A 20,679-nucleotide genomic window follows, 5' to 3' on the forward strand; every position below is an offset into this window, starting at 1 on the left:
GAACCAGTTGACTGCAAATGTGAGACTTACCTGCACTCTCAGTTCTGTTTCATTTATCTGTATGTCTCTCCTTATTCTGAAATACTTTAAAAAAAAATTCTGAATTCTGAAACACATCTGTCCCCAGAATAATAATAGATTGCTGTTGCCCCATGGGTAGGGCCCTGTTTTTCCAGCTTCTCAGATAGCAGTATATTTACCTGCTTTTCTTACCATGTGATCTCCATAGCGCACCTGAGGAAAGCCTAGCCGGGAATAGAACTGAGCCTCATCATAGATTCTCTAATGTCCACACTATCACTTTTTTCAGCATGATAATACCATTACTTTTAGAATCCCAGCCTTGAACACAGGTATAAGATGTTGTAGGCACCAGCTGGAAGGTTGAAGCCCCCAACAAGTCACCTATTTTTGAACACCCTATTATACAGGTGTGGGCACCCAGGGACCATATTTGAGCCTGGTAACCTTGCCCACCTCCAGCCCCATCCATATTTAATTGGCCCAGGGATATATGTTCTGGCACCAAGCTGGAATAAAAAGATGTCCTCCCTGGGAATTTGAAAAATAGGAAGAAGAGGCAGAGAAACTAGGAGTCCTGAGAAATGGGCATTTTGGTGGAAATACTTTGTAAGACCAGAGAGAAGGCTTCTGAGGTCCCCAGAGCTCTTCTGCTTCTGGGTTTCCCTAGAGGTACCCAGCTGGGATCCTTCTCATAAATCCTCCTTTTTTTTTTTTTTTTTTTTTAAGATTTTATTTATTTATTCATGAGGAACACAGACACACAGAGAGAGGCAGAGACACACACAGGCAGAGGGAGAAGCAGGCTCCATGCAGGGAGCCTGACATGATCACACCCTGGGCTAAAGGCGGCGCTAAACCGCTGAGCCACTGGGGCTGCCCATAAATCCTCCTTTTTGCTTGAAATTACTCAATCTGTTTCTGTTACTCATGAGGGAAAAAAAAAATCATCAGTACCTTAGGAATGGGCCATACAGTGAAGAGGGGATTGCCTCTCCCCACCCCCCAAATATGCATCAGCTCGTGCTGAGAGTGCTTACACACTTGAGGCTGCCCTGGCAGATAAAAGGATGGCCCTGCCCTGGAGGACTCACATTGAATTGGAGGATAGAGGATAGACTTGTAAAGCAAATATGCTAAGTATCACACAGATGTGCCATAATCAAGGACACAATAAGTGCTGTAGGGGTTCAGAGGTAGGAGAGTTAGGGAAGGCTTTCACGGAGGTGACATTGATGAGCTGGAGTTGGCCTGCTGGCAAATGAGAGACTGCAAGTTCCAGGAGCCAGGCATAAGTGCTCTGTGTAGGGGTTCAGGGAGCAGGAAGGATGAGGGGGGTTGGGTGCCTCAGAGATTTCTGTGATTGAGGCACAGGTGTGAACAGCCATGTAAGCTGCTGAAGCAGATTGGAAGCAGTTTATTAAGGTTCTTATATCTTGGGCTGAGACATGTAGACTTAGTTCTGGAGGCAGCAGGACCTCTTGTGGGGTTTAAGCAGGGAAGCAAAGATCTGTGGTTTAGAAGACACCCTGGTTCAGGTGGGGTGGAAGGGAGAGAGGCCAGGAGACCATTTTGGAGGCAGGGTTGTAGATCGGGCTGGCGGGGCAGGGATGCAAGGGAAGTGGGGGGAGGGAACCCAGGTTAGGAAGTGGACTGGTCTAGGAACAGTGCAGTTTGAAGAGGGGAGGGGAGGAGGAAGGGTACATAGGACTGAAGGGTTGTGGGGTGGGAGGGGTAAGAATTGTACTGCAGGATGATGAGGCCTGGCTGGCAGGCAGTGTTGGGGGTGCAGGCTATGGCAGCCTCTGGCCCCTCTTTTGTGGGGTAGATGAAAGAGGCTCCATTGGACTTTGTTTTATGCCTATCAGGTGCAGCTTTGGGATTCCTGGCTAGCTGCCATGTGGCCCCCAGGCAATAGTTTGGCGGCCTTGGTATTGTTGACCCTTTGTACTGGATGGTGAAAGTATCTGCCTTGCAGACCAGGCCCTGGAATCAGGTATTTGGAATGCATAGCTAATGCGTTCCACTCCGGACCTTTGGTATTATTATTCCACAGTATCACATCTAATTGACTATTTCCAAGCGTCCTTGTACATTTTGACTGTACAAGCAAGGAAGGTTGCCAGCAGCCCCTTTCTGTTCAGGCTGCCTCATCTGCAAAATTTGCTTTACTACCCCTCTTCACAGGCTCCTGCTTTGTTCCTCCAAGCCCTTTTCCATCCCTCAGGCTTACCCACCTGTTGTCCTTCTAGTGCTCCTCACCTGGGGGTTGGATGTGGGGCTATTGTGTACAAAGGACTGCCTCAGCCCTAGGACTGCCCATGTTCTCTGCATGTATAAATCTCTCTGGAACTGGATGGTGCATGAGGTGAGGCCCACAGGCACTGATTGGCCTAGTGTCCAATGCCTTGGCATGGGAGTGGTGATGAGCAGTGCTCCCAAAGTTGGTGTATCCCACCACAGTGGGGCCAGTGATGGTATCAGGGGCTGCCCAGATCAGGTGACACTGAATTGCTTGGTGAATAGGTCCTTCCCTTCTTAGCTGTCTTGCCGTCCTTCTGACGATGATGTCAGGAAGAGAAGACCATAGTGCTGGCTCTGTGGCTCTGTGATACTGTGAGTATTATCCATCCCCTTCCCTGACCAGGAGTTAGTGACTCACCGAAGGCAAAAGCGTAGCAGCATCATTGAATATATTTTTTTCTGGTTACCTTCTAATTTTGGCGTGCCATTGTTGTCCATTTATGGCATCCATGTAAAGATGTATATCAACTCTTTCTTGAGTTTTTTTTTTTAAATTGTGGTAACGTATACGTAACAAAATTTACTGTTTTAACCATTTTAAGTGTATATGCCAGTAGCACGAAGTAATCCATAGTGCAGTGCAACCATCACCACCATCTAGTTCCAGGATTTTTCTGTCTCCTCAAGGTGAGACCCTCTGATCGTCAAGCAGTGACGTCTTGTTCTCCCCTCCCCCAGCCCCTAGCAACTACCACTCTCCCTTCTGTCTATGAATTTATCTCTGCTAGGTACTTGAAATGTGTGGGGTCTGGCAGTAGTTGTCCTTTTGCGACTGTCTTATTTCACTGATCATCAAGTTTTCAAGATTCATCCGTGTTATAGCGTGTGGCAGAATTTCCTTCCTTTTAAAAATTTAAGATTTTACTTACTTAAGATTGCTTTATTTTATTATTATTTTTAAAGATCTTATTTATTTATTAATGAGAGACAGAGAGAGAGAGAGAGAGAGAGAGAGAGGCAGAGGGAGAAGCAGGCTCCATGCAAGGAGCCTGACATGGGACTCCATCCTGGGTCTCCAGGATCACTTCCTGGACTGAAGGCGGAGCTAAACCGCTGAGCCACTGGGGCTGTCCAAGATTGCTTTATTTTTAAATAATCTCTATATCCAACATGGGGCTCAGACTCACCTGCTCTGAGAGTCACATGTTCCGACAGCCAGGCAGCCCATAATTTCCTTCCTTTTTAAGGCTGAATCATATTTCATTGTATGCATAGACCATTTTGCTTTTCTGTCATCAGGTGATGGACATTTGGATTGTTTCTCCCTTTGGCCTGTGTGAATAATGCTGTGATGAGCATTGGCATGCAAGTATCTGTTTGAGTCCTTGCTTTCAGTTCCTTTAGGTATCTACCTAAGCGTGGAATTGTTGGATAAAATGATGACTTTTTCTTTAATGGAAAAAAGTGAGTTTTAAAAAACATGGCAAAATTAATTATTTAAAGAGGAATATTAGTAACAGCATGGGTGTCATTATGATATAGTGGAAAAGGCGGAGCTGGCCTGGGGGATGGCTGATGCAGTGCAGTGTCTAACCAGCCTGGCTATCCTCTGAAGCCTTATTAGGCCTTTGCATCACGTCTGAGCCTTAGCCTGTCCATCTGTAAAATGGGGATGATGCTTCATTCCTGTCCAAGTTGTTGTGTGATTCTGATGTACATGTGTGGATGTGGATGGCAGATTTCACTGCTGGTGCTGCTTCCCCCATTCCTCTCCCTGTGCTGGAGACCACAGTGGCTGCTGCAGGCACTGAACCTGTTCTTTCTGTAGGCTCATTAAATGGTGTACATGCAGTGTTCTGAGCCAGAGGCTCCCTAATCACATTCTTCCACTTGCTGTCTACTGCACTGACACCTAGAATAGAACCCAAATCAGTCAGGGATGGGATCTTCCCAAACTTTACAAATATGTTTTTATAGTGCTTCTGCCCTTATGCCAATTTTATCTGCAGCTTGTTTTTTCTTCTCTTTAATTCCCCTGTCTTTTGACTCTTTTCATTTAATTATTTGATTAATGCTTTCCACAGTATTTGCTGAGCACCTGTGACGTTGGAAAGAGGAGCTTGTGTTTGGAGGGGGTGGGGAACCACCTAAGATGTGGAAGCCACCCCTCCATGCCCCCAAAACTTTTAGTCTACTTGGGTAGAAAAGAAAGGAAGTAGGTGTCTGGGTGGCTCAGTGGGTTAAGCCTCTGCCTTCGGCTTGGGTTGATCCCAGGGTCCTGGGATGGAGCTCCACATCAGGCGCTTTGCTCAGTGAGAAGCCTGCTTCTCCCTCCCCCTCTGCCTGCCACTCCCCCTGCTTGTGCTCTCTCTCTCTCTGTCAAATAAGTAAATAAAATCTTAAAAAAAAAAAAAAAAAAGAAGAAAGGAAGTGTTGAAATTATCAGGTGGTCGGTCGTAATAATGAATAATGGGTCCTAACAGACATTTTTCTTTCTTCCAGGGCCTGTCCTTCTCCCTTACCCAAGCTCCCATGCTTGCTTGTTTTGGTTGCACGACTATATGATGTGTAAAAGAAGATGGGTCTTAGTCTAGGTTTCGATTTTGGCACCAACACTTACCAGTTGTGTGATCTTATAGCAGCATGGGAAGGGTGTCACCTGCCTTCCAAAGGCTATGGTGTGTGTTATGGGGTGGGGAGGGGTGCATGAAGTGCCCAGCAGGGTGACCACAGTTGGGAGGCCCTTGCTGATGGCAAGGTACTTTATCTTCCTCCTCAGCCCCTCATTCTGTCTTCCTTCTGTGTCAATGAAGTCCTCCTCTGGTCAGATTTGGGGAAGTCAGCGGATGCTGTAATTCCAGTGCTGCTCCCACCCCACCCACCAAGGCTGTGTTGCACTGTCAGATGGTCCTCTCCAGATAAGCTTCTGAAAGACAAGCAGCAAAGGCCAGGGAATTCAGTTACCTTTTCTAGCAGGGCCCACCCAGCTGATTTGGTGGGGTGGGGGAGGGGCGGGGAGGAGGGCTTGGTTCTTGGGCCTATGACAGAGCTAATGGGCTGGTACTTCAGGAAGAGTCTGTTCTGTGTGCTCCCCTAGTGAGGGCATTTGCAAGGGGCCATTGTCCTGCATTCTTTATTTCTTTAGTTTTTTATTTTTCTTGCAGATGATCATTCATCTGATCATTTGGATAATAATAATGATTTAAAGATATTATTTTTAAAAATGAATTAACTTCATTGCTTTGCACCAGCTACCATACCTGTCTGTGTGCTTTATACATGTCACAGTATATGATCCTCACAGCATCACTCCCTATTACTCAGTCACAGCAAGGAAAAGCTACTTGCCAAAGGTCACACACGACTTGGCAGGCCAGAATTTGAACATTGCTTCTCTGACTGTGCCATTTCTCCAAAGGAAGAAGAAATTTGGTGTCAGAAGATAGGTTTTCCCCTGGAATGGGAGGGCATAAGGGAAGGCAGATAGTGCACTTACCTAATCGAGACTGAGCCGAGAATACTAAGTAGCTGGTTCTGTTTATATGTAACCCTCCCTTTGAGGGGTCATCAGAGGACTCTGATTCCTTCACTGTACTTGAGTGAAGGAGAAAACAATGCAACCAAAAACTGCTCGTGAATCTGGGCCACTACAAGCTGCACTAAACAGTAGCCCCGATGCTGGACTTCACGGTTCACATCTCCCTTTTCCCTGTCTTCTTTCTTTGGATTTCTAATCTTTCCGGGTCACAAAACACGCAGGGCACCTGTGTTTGCTAGAAACCACCAGTCTGAGTCTTTCCGGGCATCCTCCTCCCTGGTTCAGCACTTGTCTTGTCCTGTGGCCATTGTTTTTTCCCAGGGAGGACAGGGAAAGCATTTATGGTTCACAAACCTTTGGGACTGCAGGGGGCTGCAGTGTCTGATTGGGAATGTGGTGATTGTTTTAGCAACAGGTTACTAGAAAGCTCTGGCTTGGCCCTGTCTTTTGGGGGACTAATAGTGGAAAATCTGTTTACAGCCTTAAATAAGTTCTGCTTTGTGAATTTGTAATTCATCTTCTAGGAAATAACGTGAAATTGGCCAGAGCTTTATGCTTAAAGATGCTCTTCAAGCATTTCATATAGTAGCAAAAATTTGGGAGCTACCCAAATAAAGCAAATTAAGGTACTTTGTATAGCCTTTCCTTAAAACAAATATTTATCAAGAAATTTTAAAAACGTGAATAATCATATTAAATAAAATGCTAAGTTGAAAAAGTGGGAAAATACTAGAAAGACAAATTGAATGTTAACAGTGGCTAGCTTGAGGGAATGGGAATATCGGTCACTTTCAGTTTCCTTTTATAAAGAAGGTGTTTTTCCCAAGATTTTTTTCTTTCCTAATGTTATTTTCCAAAATAATGTCATGAACATTATTAGTTTAATAGTTTCCTCCCCCCCCCCCCCCCCCACTTCCCACCCCAATTACATAAAAATCAAAACATAGCTCTGGATGGGAAGTTCTCACTCATCATTCAGGAGCTAGCTGCATAGCTGAGGCTCACAGATGCAGTCAGCGCATGCTGCTTGCTCACTGCACTCCTTCTCCGGGCACTGGGGGCTGGTTCCCAGGAGCAGCATTATGATTAATATTTCACACAGTCTTCACGTCTGTTGCCAGTTTGGGATACTTCCTTTAATCCAAACTCATTTTAAAGTTTAGTGGCTAGGCTATTCTGTGACTTTGGGAGTTGAGGAAACATGGAAGAAATCTGCCTTTCTATTTGTTTAAATATTAAAGCTTTTAAAATATTTTTTTCCCCTTCTTTCAGATAACTAGAACACAGCTGACTTTCTATTGCTGTGCAGTGCTGGAAGCTAGCGCCCAATGAGGGTGGTTTACTTCATGCTAATAGACAAGGACCATTTTAAAGAAATATTTAAATAGCTCTTGGGAAATTGTTATTCTTTTGTTTTATAATAGAAAACCAAGCCTTTGCCTTTTTGCTGACCCTAGCATTTAGTGATCAGCAGAGTGACCAGTCAAACTTGGAAGTGTTGTCATCTGCAAGATCTGTTTTATTTGGTGGGGTGTGTGGGGCCTTACAGAAAGAGGTGGATCCTAGCCGAGTGACCCTCTTCTGAGCCTCAGTCTTCTTGTCTTCACGAAGGGCTTAAGAGTGCCTCCTATTCACATAAGTAGTTGTTAGATGAGTGCTTCCCTCTGTCAGTTTGTGAAGATGGCTAAACCTTCTCTGTATCCCTGGAAGATAGATTGGGGTTAGGGAATGGTGTCCAGATGGTAAAGCCAGAGATTTGCCATGAAGACTTGCTGTGAAGTCTGGGACTAGCATGTCTAGATAGTGGTTAGAGAGCCCTTTGAAAAATTGGGAAAGCTCTGGCCCTTCTCCCCAGCAAAATGTATATGACTTTCAGCAGGCTTTTGGATGCCAGACCTTCAAGAAGCAACTATGGCCTGGCTAGGCTTGGGTGATGGGCCGACCTGTGTGGCCTTGTTGCAGTTCTGGGAGGGCTTGAAATATGGGGCCGTGATGTCCATGTGGGTAGGTCTTTGCTGTAGCCAGGAATTCGGCTGAGACAGTTTGTCTTTACCTCTGCTTGTTGGTAGAAGAGTCTGTATCTAAAGAAAAAAAGAAAAGGGAAACTGAGCTCATTTATAGTAGTTGTCTTCTCTCTCTCTCTCTCTCTCTCTCTCACACACACACACACACACACACACAGATATGATCTCAAATCACTTTAAAGGTTCTGAGCAAAATGAAATTGTTTATGATTAACAGAATGATGAACATAAATACAAAATTTTCCTTGGTTTAGGTCTCAGTGTACATATTTTCTGATTCTCCTACATACGTAGAATTTTTATGTAAAACAAAAAGGAGTTGGTGTACATATGGGTGGGATGTGAACTGTGATACAAGAACACAGTGGACCTTTGTAGAGTTTTTAAATACAAAATCTTTTTTTCTGATTATAAAACTAATACCTATTTGGAAAATTTGGATAATAGGCAAAACCGTAAGGATGAAAATGATCATCTGGCTTACCTGGTTGAAATTATACATTGTGTGTAATTTTTTTTTGCATGTAATTTTTTTCTGATGTTTTTAAAAATTTAACATTATATCCAATATATCCATATATCCATTAATCTATGTAAACATCATTTTCTCAACCTGTAGAAGTTCCATTATATGAATATACAGTTTTTTTAAGCTTGTGGGTGTTGCCGCAGGCATATAAACTTTGACTCAGAGAAAACCTGCCTTCAAAACCTGTGTCTGTCATTTCCTGGCTCTGGGTAACCTTTAGAGCCTAGATTTCCTTATCTGTAAAATGGGGACAGAATGAGTTTCTTGTAGGTTGCTGAGTGGACTCAGTGAGAGTAGAATAATGACCCTTAAACAGTGTGGGTACCCGGCGGGGACTCAGCAAGCAGGAGCTGCTGTTAACCGTTGGTGGCAGTGGTAATATCTTATGGCCCCTCTTAGGAAGAGTTAAGGCTCTCACAGTGTGTTCAGAATAAGCAGTCCAGCACTGACCTAATTTTTTAAACATTTTTTTTCTGTAGCCATGATTCCTTCTCTTGCATTTTCCTCCTTTGTGTTGTATGTTTATGTAAGCTGCTTTACATCCTTTTTACAGTAAGGCAGATACAAATAAATAAACACTTAACCGTTCCCTCTAGTGTTGGACATTTCAGTTCTGATTTCTTGCTGTCGTAAATAATGTTGCACAGAATAACGTTGTGCATCATGGTCTTACCCCAGCTGGGCTATTTCCTAGGGCTAGAATCCTAGAAGTGATATTACAGGGCTAAAGGATGGACACATTTTTACACCTCTAATCCTGATGGCCAGGTTGCTTCTGAGGAGGCTTTACCTCAGAACATTCCCAAGAGCTGCCGAGTGAGAGAAGAGTCATGTCACCGGCTCCTTGAAGCCCAGGTGAGCGTTATCTTTCTTTTCGAGCCCCACCATGGCCCAGGATAGCAGCGACCTGATGCTCACCTGGCTGCTGTGCTCTATGTCATCATCAGTAAATGGAGCTCCGGCTTGAGGTCTGCTCCCGCCTCCCCCGCCCTTTTGGTAAATCTTATTGCTGATGGGAAGGCAGTCCTGTCGCCAGCCAGTCCTGCCTGCATAGGCTGCCCCCTCTGCTAAACAATGAGCACATTCAGACCCAACTCGTGTTTTCAGTTATTAAAAAACGGAGCCGTCTGTCTCTGCCTGTGACTTTAATCTTTAAGCCTTTATTCCCTCTCCCCCATCCCCCTTCCCCTAACCTTTTGTTTGTGCAGTTCCGAGCTGCAGGATATGTGGGTCCAAGAGTTTCTGAATGTATTGTGCCTTGCCCTGGCAGCTACAGATGGTTGTAGCCCTGAGCGATGTTATTTCAGAGTAGGCAGGAGGGGGAGGACTGCGGACCAGAGGGAAGGAGAAAACCAGAGGCCCATTCTCCTTGCCTCCAGCAGTCATTTGGACTTTGCAAAAACGGTTTATTCTTATATGGCTTTGGAGTGTGGAGTGAGTGCCATTCTTTACCCATTTTCAAATTCAGTAGAGACCAGTTCTGTCTTGGTGTTGCTTACTTTTAAGAAACTTCACGTCTTCCTGTGGCCTCTTAGCATTTCCTCCTGGGAAATAGTTCTTGGTTGAATTATATGTGCATATGTGTATATTTAAATAAAAGCAAAAATCCCAAGGAAGGATCTTTAGTAATAACATCAAGTCCCCTAAAATATATCCAGAAAGTACAGAACACAAAAAAGGTCTTCAAGTTCAGAAAGGACATTCTTCTGGCAGCACTTGGGTCTAGTGTCCTCTAGCACAGGGCAGAAAGTTGGATGTGAAAAACCAGCAGAGGGGCTGAGAATCTGGCTGGTGGAGAGCATGGGATGCTGTGTCTCTTGTGGGAGGACATTGGAGCCTGAAAGGACCTGGTGGGGGGGCTGTGCTTAGGGCAGTTCTGCCTAACTAAGGAAGACTCTGTCTTGCGAATGCGGGGCTTTTCTCAGAGCGCCTTTGCACCTTCCTCCCTAGGGCCCCACTGAAGCTGGTAAGTGTGCTTAAAACCTGGGCATGGAGGTGCAGATCTCAGGGTAAGCTCAGAGGAAGGAGAGTTTTCTTAAGCTTTTTTCTTTCTTATTACATAGCATTTTTACCTGGGAACACACCCTGTTTGTTTGTAAACTTTTTTTCTGAATACAAAGTTTCTGTAGCATTCTCGCATTTCATAAATACTTTCAGAGAAAGGGCCTTCCCCACCCCTTTATGATGTTAATGGATGGGTTGGTGTGTATTCATCTGGCTTTTTTCATACAGACCTATATTTACACTCATTTAATGTGTGAGTATTGTCGATTTTAAGCTTATTTTTAAATTTTACAGTGGGGCTATCTATACTAAACCTGTTCTTTTGCATTTTGCTTTTCCACCACTTAACAATGCCTTAAAGATCTTTTCACATGCCTTCAGATAGTTAGCATTCACTCTGTTTTAGTGGCTACAGGATATTCCCTTGGGTGCATGTGCCATTTAGCCACTCTTTTAGTGGTGACCACTTAGAGTGTCTCCTATATTTTGCTAGGTGAACATACCTTTTTACACCCTAGTGGGAATATTTCTGTGGATTTCTGTCTTAGAAGTGGAAATTGCTGGGGTAATTACTTTTAACAGATACTTCCAAATTCCTCCCAACCCCCCAAAGGTCATACTCTTTATGTTTGTCTTATAAAAATAATATTTTAAATGAGTTACCTTCAGGGAAAATGAAGGCTTTGTCTAAAATCTCAGAACTTCATTTATTTTACAACTTTTCTTGATCTCTTTTGATAAACAAAAGTTTTAAATTTTGATTCATTCTAATCATTTTTTCTTTTATGACTATCACTTTCTGTATCCTTATTTTTTAAGATTTTAGTTAATTCTTCATTTTTTTAAAGATTTTATTTATTTATTCATGAGGGACACAGAGAGAGAGAGAGGCAGAGACATAGGCAGAGGGAGAAGCAGGCTCTCTGCGGGGAGATGTGGGACTCAATCCCAGGACTCTCAGATCATGCCCTGAACTAAAGGCTGATGCTTAACTGCTGAGCCACCCAAGCCTCCCTCTGTATCCTGTTTAAAAATCTTTGCCTATTGCTATGAAGGCATTCTACTCTGTTTCTTTCTAAAAGATTTATGGCTTTAGCTTTTACATTTAGGTTTACCATCTACCGTAAAATAATTTTTGTATATGGTGTGTGTGTGGGGGGTGTCAAAGTTGATTTTTTTTTTTTTCATATGATTCTTCAGTTCTAGTTCATGAAAGTCCTTTTTTCACTGGATGGTTTTTTCACTGGATGGTTTTGTTGGAAATCACATAACTATTTAAGTGTGGGTCTATTTCTGGACTGTTCTATTTCATTGATCTGTTTGTCCTCACATCAATGTCATACATACTCTGTTCTATTTCATTGATCTGTCTATCCTCACACCAATATCATACATAGCTTTATAAAGTTTTGAAGTCCAGTAGTGAAAGTCCTCCAGTTTTGTTCTTTTTAAAGATTATTTTGAATATGCCAGGTCCCTTTCATTTCCATATAAATATTAGAAGTAGGTTTCAGTTTCTACACACATGTCCTGGGTTTATGATTAGAATTACATTGAATCTGTAGCTCAGGGTGGGAAGAATTGATTCATAGCAATATTGAATTTTCCAGTCTATAAATTCGGCATATCTCTTCATTTTATTTAGGTTTTCTTTAAGCAGTGTTTTATAATTATTAGTATAGGGATTGTATACATATTTTGTTAAATTTATTCTGAAGTACCTATTTTTTGATGCTCTTTTAAATGATTGTCATTTGTTGCTATTATGTTAGTATGATTAATTTATGTATATTGATCTTGTTTCTTGAAACCTTGCTAAATGCTGTTAGTCCTAGTGGTTGTTTTGTAGTCTTTTTACATTTTCCTTTTCTCTCTCTCTTTTTTAAAAGACTTTATTTATTCATGGAAGACACACAGAGAGAGGCAGAGATATAGGCAGAGGGAGAAGCAGGCTCCTCACAGGGAGCCCAATGTGAGACTTGATCCCCAGACCTTGGGATCATGCCCTGAGCCAAAGAAGACAGATGCTCAACTGTTGAGCCACTCAGGCGTCCCAACTTCTTAAATTTTCTACCTAAATGATCAGCCATTCACCTCTGGATAAAGATAGTTTTGCATCTTCCTTTCTAATCTTTGTGTTTTTAAATTCTTTTTCTTGCTTTATTACACTATCTAGAACTTCTAGTAAATTGTTGAAGTGATGAGAATGGACTTCCTTGCTTTGTTTGGATCATGGAGGAGAAAGCACTCCATATTTCTCCATGAGATATAATGTTTGCCATGGATTTTTCATGTAAACTGTGTTGAGGAAGTTCTTTTCTATTCCTAGTTTGCTGAACATTTTTATCATGTGTAGTTAAATTCTATCAGTTATGTGTCTTATGAAATGATAATTTGTCTTCTTTATTAATATGGTGATTTACACTGATTTTTATTTTTATTTATTTGTTTATTTTATTTTTTTTTCTGTTTATTTTTATTTATTTATGATAGTCACAGAGAGAGAGAGAGAGAGGGGCAGAGACACAGGCAGAGGGAGAAGCAGGCTCCATGCACCTGGGAGCCCGAAGTGGGATTCGATCCCGGGTCTCCAGGATTGCGCCCTGGGCCAAAGACAGGCGCTAAACTGCTGCGCCACCCAGGGATCCCTACACTGATTTTTAAAAAATATTAAACATAAAAAACTGTAGATTTCCCTTGAAGCATTGCTTTGTAGCATGGTTTTATGTGTTGATCTAGATTTTTATTTTTCAAGAATGGATTATTTTGTCTATAGATTAGCCAATAGGTAGGTGATTACAGATTGTGGCTGGTAAGAATGAGTGGTTATGCCCAAAAGGTTGAAATTTGAGATAGGGAAATAGCAGGAATTTTTCCTCCAGTGGAATTTGTTGAGGAAGTATGATCTGATTTTATTTTTAGCCAGTTAGTAATGCTTGTATTATGGAGACGACCATGTCATCCACATTTGTCCTTAGGTATGCCCTAATTCATGGTCTTAGATTATGATAGGCTATTTCCTTAAAGTGATGTCATTGTTTCCACTTGGGCAGAGGAAGATGAGTGCTGGAGGATAGTATAGGAAGAGGATGGATACAGGTCCCAGGACAAGGGAAGTGAAGGTCAGCCGGCATTATTAGCACCACTTTTTGTGCAGGGCACTGACTAGATGCTGTGCACTATTATCTCATGTAATCCTCTCAGTGGCTTGTGAGTCAGTTACAGCTGAGGAAATATAGGCCCATAGGCATTAGATTATCTATCAGAGGTGACATAGTGACAGAAAAAGGTCTAGAGCCCATATCTGCTAGACTTCAAAGCTATTGGACTTTTTCCAGATAATACCTATCTTTTTCATGTTGTAAAATATAAAATATCTGAATTTTGTAGTGAATCTTTGAGCTTTAAGGATAAAATTGTAAAACAGTTCCCAAGATAACTAGTTGATATCACGTATCTTATTGATTTAATAATAGAGCTGCTGTTATACTTGGGCTGTTGAATGCCAAGCTTGGTGTACCATAAGATAGGAGAAAACCTAGTTTTTAGAATATGTCAGTAATCCCAGGAATTCTTAGCATGAGACGTGGTTGCCAAATGTAAATGAGACCCCAGAATGATTTACTTGTGGGATATGGTTCTTTAAGGGGGCTGTAAAGCAGATCTGTGAGGTGAGGCCTATTTTCTCGATGATTTCCATATTACAAAATCAGGTGATATATTCTCAAGGAACAAATCCTCCGTTGACTGTGGTTAACTTTGATAAGGAAAGAATGTGGTGGAAGATTCCACAGTATAGTAGGGATAGGAGTGTTAGGAGGACAGACTCCATCCTGCACCATACTGCCTGGGTCTGCACTATCACTTGCTTGGTTCTGTGATCTTGGCCTGGTGACTTAACAAGTTTATATTTTAGTTTTCTCATCTGTAAGATAGGGAGAAAAATGATATACCTACTTAAAATAATCATTGTGAGAGTTAAGGAATTAATGTGTATAAAAGTGCTTAAAGCCTGGTGCATAGTCAACTTTCAATAAATATTAGCTATAATTATTGTTATGCATACTACTATTTGTATTAGTATAGTTGTGATACTTATTTCTTAATCTTTGGCAGGATTTCTTTGCCTGTTTAGTTTGGTCAGCCCAATCAAGAATTGCCCTAAGCCGTGATCCTGGAGACCTGGGATCAAGTCCCACATCAGGCTCCCTGCATGGAGCCTGCTTTTCATTCTTCCTGTGTCTCTGCCTCTCTCTCTCTCTCTCTCTCTCTCTCTCTCTGTGTATCTTTCAGGAATAAATAAATAAAAATCTTAATAAAAAAAAAAAAAAGAATTGCCCTAAGCTAGGTGTTCCCCTACTTCTTTTGTGGGGCAGGGCAAGACTCTCTCAAGGGTTTTTTTCTGTTCATCACAGTACCTAACAGCACCATATATGCTCGGATGGCCTCCCTGGAGTTGTTCTAGAGAATCAATATCTGTTGTTAAAGAATAAATTGCTCTTTGCCAGTCCTCCCCTGGGAGCGTCTATACGACCATGCATGTGTTGGAAGCAGGGTTGCACAGCTCCTCCACACCCCCGGCAGTGGGAGATGAATGGCTGGCCCCATCCTGAAGTACCCTTTCTTTCCAAATGCATAAACAGTCCATGTGTGATTAACACTCTCCCAAGTTCAGGGGGAAATCTACCCAGTGAGTTTTGTCTGATCAGGTAACAGATAAAAACTTAATTATAAAAGATATATTTATCTAGATGATCATGAAGAGAAAGGAGCTTTCCCCCTGTAGGTACTTTTGTCTGTTCCATGATAGCCTTTCTTTGGAAGATTTTTTGGGTTTGAAGTTATAAGTTGTCAGGCAGGTTGGATTTGTTGTTTGTCAATTCTGTATGATTTGGTATAAAGTAGGCACCCAAGAAGAGTTGGTCGAAGGAATAAGTTAAAATTAATTGAAATGAGGGATGGGACCCATTGCTCCCTGCGTTTTTTTCCTGTTTAGTCACTTACCGATGTGTTCATTGGTTTGTGTGTTCATCTCTTCCCCCAGAACGTCTTACGCCCTTCCCTTCTCTGGGCTAAATAGGGCCCGAGCAGAGCTCAGGGACTCAGATGTATGTAGCAGTACCTCAGCCCTGGGGGAGACTTTCCAGTGCTGCTGAGCATAGAGGGAAGAGCCCAGTGTGGGGAGGAGCTGAGGCCAAACTCCTGCAGATCTGGCGTGATGGAGGGGTGCGTTCCAGCAGCACATTTAATGCCAGCATAGTGAAATCTGCCCAATAAAAGAGTCCCCAAACACTAGCAGATTGTCTGCTGATCTTGGGCAATATTTGTGTGTAAGAAGCTTTGCCCTGTAAACATTTTATTAGACCATTAAGTTGCCTTTACCCTCTCCCACATTTACTAATGCTGAAGAAGGCTGAGCATATGCTTCCATTTTTATGAAACTCTTGCTTTTTCAGAGGCTTATTCTTTGACCTAATTTATTCTGCATCCTCATCCAACAGATCTGGTTTAATTTGCTTGACTGGGATAACCCTCTGCAAGGGAGGGTTTTCCTGGAGTAGGGAGATGAACTTGATGACTTCCGGAGGCCCCTGTCTGCTGAGGAATTCGGGGGTGCGGTACAATTATATGCCTCTTAAAAATGATTCTTCTTGTAAAAAATTATTGACAGCACAGCATTTTGGGAATGGAGTGGAGTGTCCCAAGTGTACCAACCCATTTGGAACATGTCTTTGTCTTTGTCCTCCTTTTTCAAGTTAACATAATGACTGAGTATTTTACAATGCAGCATAATGTTGATTTTCAGAATCCCTACTGTAGGTGTAGGGGGATAAATCCAAAGCTTAAATTACTCTAGTATTTAGTTTTGCTTCTTTAGTATTCCTTTAAGGAATATGGAACTGGATGAAGGAGCCGGGTTGTAAGAGGCATTCTAGGACACCTCTTTGGGAGGGATTGCCTGCAGACCTTAGGTCCATTGTCCCTAAGCAGAATCTTCTTTTCTTTTTGGTTTTCTGGTAGTGTTTGTAAAGCTCCTGTTAGAATTCTCTTGGTCTCCAGGAGGAGGCAGGAGTTCCTCAGTGTCTTTGGCTTGCTTGGAGGCATTTGACCAGCCATTAACCTTGAAAAATTATCCTTGTTTTTATCAGGCACATTTTGAATCCAAGCATTAGAGGAGGGGGTGATGGGAAATGCTCTGTCTCTGCTGTGGGAATTAACTTGGCTTAAAGCATACCAGTCATTTCTGTTCATGTATGCACAGAATGCAAATCTGTGCAGAAAACTGAACCTTCTTGAAAAAAGACACAATGAAGCTTTGATATAAACAGTTGTGTAAAACAGGGTTGCCCTGATAGTTTCTCTTAGTGAGAATACCTTTTGAGATGAGGGACAGACGTAGATGAAATTGGATGCTCAATGTGTGTTATTTCTGGCAAGGTAGGTGGTATTGGCTCTGTGTAACAGATGAAGAAACTGAGGCACAGAAATTGCAGAACTGAGATTGGAAGACCATCTTCCTGCTACCCTTCTCAGGGCTGGTCGGGAGGCAGAATGGAATAAGATCTAGAGTTGGCAAGGATCCTTGGGTGGCTCAGCGGTTTAGTGCCTGACATTGGCTTGGGGCATGATCCTGGGGTCCCGGCATCGAGTCCCACTTCGGGCTCCGTGCATGGAGCCTGCTTCTCCCTCTGCCTGTGTCTCCCTCCCTCTTTCTCTCTCTCTCTCTCTCTTTCACGAATCAATCAATAAATAAAATCATAAAAAAAAAAAAGATCTCAGGAGATCTTTTCTAGATCTAGAGGAGGTTTTTCCTTGCCTACTGAGAAGCCCACTTGCAGGGGAACAGCTGGTCTGGTAGGAAGAGTGGTGGTGGGTAGCCAGGAACCTGCACCAAACTCAGGCTTGGCTCTCTGCACGTAAACTGCCCCACATCTAAATGGGCTCAATAGCTCTAACTCAAGAAATTGCATTAAACATCAGAACAGGAAAAGAGTATGTTTGTTACTATAATTTAAGACTTTTTACTTAATTTTAAAACATCAAACTTGTTCAACTTGAGTAGGAGCCTTATAAAAACCATGTTTAAAAATGGTGGGCCCTCCACCCCTCCCTTGATTTTTCTTCCTCTCTCTCCCTCCCTTCCTTTCAATGGGATCAGCTGTCAATTGACCTCAACTTGCCCTGAAAATGGGTGAGGACTTGGGGAGGTTCTATGGAAACACTTCTCTGGAGTGTGTTGCCTTTGTCTTGTTGCTCCCCAAGAGGTTTATTTTAACTGGGAACTGTGAAGAGGAACAACATGTTTGATTGTAACATCAAATGAACTTAAGTTTCCAGGGAACCTGGGACTCTTGGGTTGCTAAGTTAAGGGGTCCAGGACTTTGGAAATCATAATCTTGTGGAACCCTTCCCCAAACCACCTATCCCTCTCCTACAGATACATCCTTTGCACAAACATACACAGATTTAAGCAAGATAGGGATTAAGTAAATTGAACCTTTGACTCAACATGTCTCGTTGCATTTAAAGACAGAATGCAGGGTGCTAGCTGACAAAGCTTTTTTTCTTTGTTGTTAAGAATTTGCATTCAGGGCAGCCCAGGTGGCACAGCGGTTTAGCGCTGCCTGTAGCCCAGGGCATGATCCTGGAGACCCGGGATCGAGTCCCACATCGGGCTCCCTGCATGGAGCCTGCTTCTCCCTCTGCCTGTGTCTCTGCCTCTCTCTCTCTCTCTGTGTCTCTCTCATGAATAAATAAAATCTTTAAAAAAAAAAAGATTTTGCATTCATCATCACCCAGTCAGAACTGATAGTGGATGGATAGCTCAGTAAAATTCTAGAGGAGGAAGTCCTTGTTAATAATCATTAAACCTCTCCCTGAGTGTTTTCGACAGGTGTTATAGAGAGTTTCGATGTTCATCTGGCTGCTGAGTGAACTTATAGTTGGACTTCCAGGCTTACTATTTCTGGTACCCCATACCTCAGTTGTGACAAGGATGCCATCCAGGTGGTAGCAACAGATCACCTGGGAAATCTGCCTGCCTGTCTGCCTGCCCATCTTTTTTGGTAAACAGATTTTTTTGGCTCTACTCTGGAGAGATTTTCTGTCTCAAGAGCCTGAATTGACATCAGAGGGAAGACTCCAGTTAGGTTTTGGCTCAGGAGGAGAAAATCATTTCAACAAGGCAGCTATCACAGCCTGGGGCTCCCTCACCTGTTTCTCTGTCACACAGGGGTGCCAGCAAAAGCTCATCTCCACTTTGGAGACTCAACTACTGAATGGTTGGATAGGCAGCCTTTTTGACCCCTTAGCACCCAGGAGTCTGTTCTTGCAGATTTCACTCTAATAGAAACCAAAGTTCTTGACCTCACTGAACCTCACTTTTTCCCTCTGTTTGCCCCACTGCTTCCTTTCTTTTTGTTTGTCTTCTCATATGTGTTGGATGCCACTAAGTCAGGAGCAGAAAGGATGACTAACTAAGGTGTTCCCACTTCAGAGGGCTCACAGTCTAGAGAGACAGAGACAGAGGGAGAGACAGAGAGAGACTTGGAGCCAGACAAGCTGTATAGTGAGTGCTGTGAGGGAGCTTCACCTTTACCCCGAGGTGTGTCAGGTCTAGTGTCTCTGCCCAAGGCAGTGTGTTCTCTGAATTGCCTTTGAAAATCCTTGGGGAAGGGGCTGTGTTGAAGGCGAATCTCTTATTTCTCAGCTTGATGCAGGGCCAGTTTTCCCCTGGCATTGGAATGGATTACTCTGGCTTACTCTTTTGGTGTAGATGAAGTAGTTAGCTGATGGTTCAGGGCAATGCTATATGAAAAATATCTACTTTTTAAACATTAGAATCTCAGCTCACCTAGCAAGATGGTCACCCTGTGAAAGGCCTATGAAGCCCGAGACAACTCAGGGATCACTTAGCTCAGCTTATTGAAGGGAGAAGGGCAAAAGTCCCATACATTGAACTTCTCTCTCCCTTTCTTTCCTCAATGAATGCTTACAGTTGAGTTCCTATGAGTTAAATATAAATATCATGTGACTTCACTAAGTCCTATAGTAGTGCAGATGAGAGGAACAACTGATTCTGTGTGGGGAGGTTGGAAAGACTTCTCAAAGTAATGACATTTGAGCAAGTTCTTGAAGAGTGAAGCAGGAGTAGAATTTGAGTAGATGAGTATGAGGAGAACAGTTTGGGCCAGTGTTTCCCAGAGCACACTTTGTAGAGCATTCATTACATGGGATGATGGTATGTGTTATGGGAAAAGAAGAGAGTTGGTTTGAGAAGTGCTGGTTAAGGCTCAGTGACCTCCCCCTTCCCTCAAAGGACTTCTCAGAGCCTTTAATTTTTAATACTGTAGTGTGTTATGAATCTTAAAGGGCAGGATATGGTATTTGGTATTTCTCAAACTTATCTTGGAGACCCGGTGTAGGCAGGGTAGACAGCACATGCAGAGTCATGTAGATTTGAAAGACCGTGGCCAACTCAGGAAATTGAGGGTTTGGGTGTCTGAGTAGGGACATGTGGGAGGGAAAGGCATGGAAGAGATTCAGGAGGCTTGGAGAGAAAGGACCAGCTTCTAGAGAACTGCTTTGCATGTTGGCTGAGTCTTTCTCAAACTATAATCCTTTTAGAACCATCTTCATAATTTGTCTTGATCTCACTGCCATGTAATTCTGATTTAATATTTTTCTTTCGGGATCCCTGGGTGGCGCAGCGGTTTAGCGCCTGCCTTTGGCCCAGGGCGCGATCCTGGAGACCCGGGATCAAATCCCACGTCGGGATCCCGGTGCATGGAGCCTGCTTCTCCCTCTGCCTATGTCTCTGCCTCTCTCTCTCTCTCTCTCTCTGTGACTATCATAAATAAATAAAAATTTAAAAAATTTTTCTTTCAATCAATTCAATTTTTATTTTATTTTATTTTTTTTAATTTTTATTTATTTATGATAGTCACAGAGAGAGAGAGAGAGTGAGAAAGAGACAGGCTCCATGCACCGGGAGCCCGATGTGGGATTTGATCCCGGGTCTCCAGGATCGTGCCCTGGGCCAAAGGCAGGTGCTAAACCGCTGCGCCACCCAGGGATCCCCAATTCAATTTTTAAATTTTAAATAATCATATGGAAATGTTGTATCACTAAGGCAACCAGAAACCAGTATCCTTTCCCATAAATAGAATAAACGTATGTGTGCGCATATGTACACATATATGCCTGAGTGTGTTCATGTACACACACACAAACAGGTGTCAGACTGTAGCCTGCCACAAGCTATGAACTTGAGCCATGATTTGCTTTTGTTAAAAGGGACGTTAGGGTTAGAAAGATAT

At 42.8% G+C, this 20,679-nt stretch overlaps 1 protein-coding gene across 9 annotated transcripts in view; it reads left to right on the top strand.

Annotated features, from left to right (window-relative positions):
• Nucleotides 1-20,679, top strand: part of EEFSEC (eukaryotic elongation factor, selenocysteine-tRNA specific) — a 266,024-nt gene that overhangs the window by 50,643 nt on the left and 194,702 nt on the right. The window contains exon 1 of one of the 9 annotated variants that reach the window (XM_038565477.1): nucleotides 10,301-10,322. The exons of the other annotated variants lie outside the window; for them this stretch is intronic. The gene's annotated coding sequence lies outside the window, so the exon portion shown is untranslated. Of the gene's footprint in view, nucleotides 1-10,300; nucleotides 10,323-20,679 lie in introns of those variants that run through there. 9 annotated transcript variants of the gene reach the window in all.

Source organism: Canis lupus, chromosome 20 (genome assembly GCF_011100685.1).
Source record: "Canis lupus familiaris isolate Mischka breed German Shepherd chromosome 20, alternate assembly UU_Cfam_GSD_1.0, whole genome shotgun sequence".
In the NCBI taxonomy this organism is placed as follows: domain Eukaryota; kingdom Metazoa; phylum Chordata; class Mammalia; order Carnivora; family Canidae; genus Canis; species Canis lupus.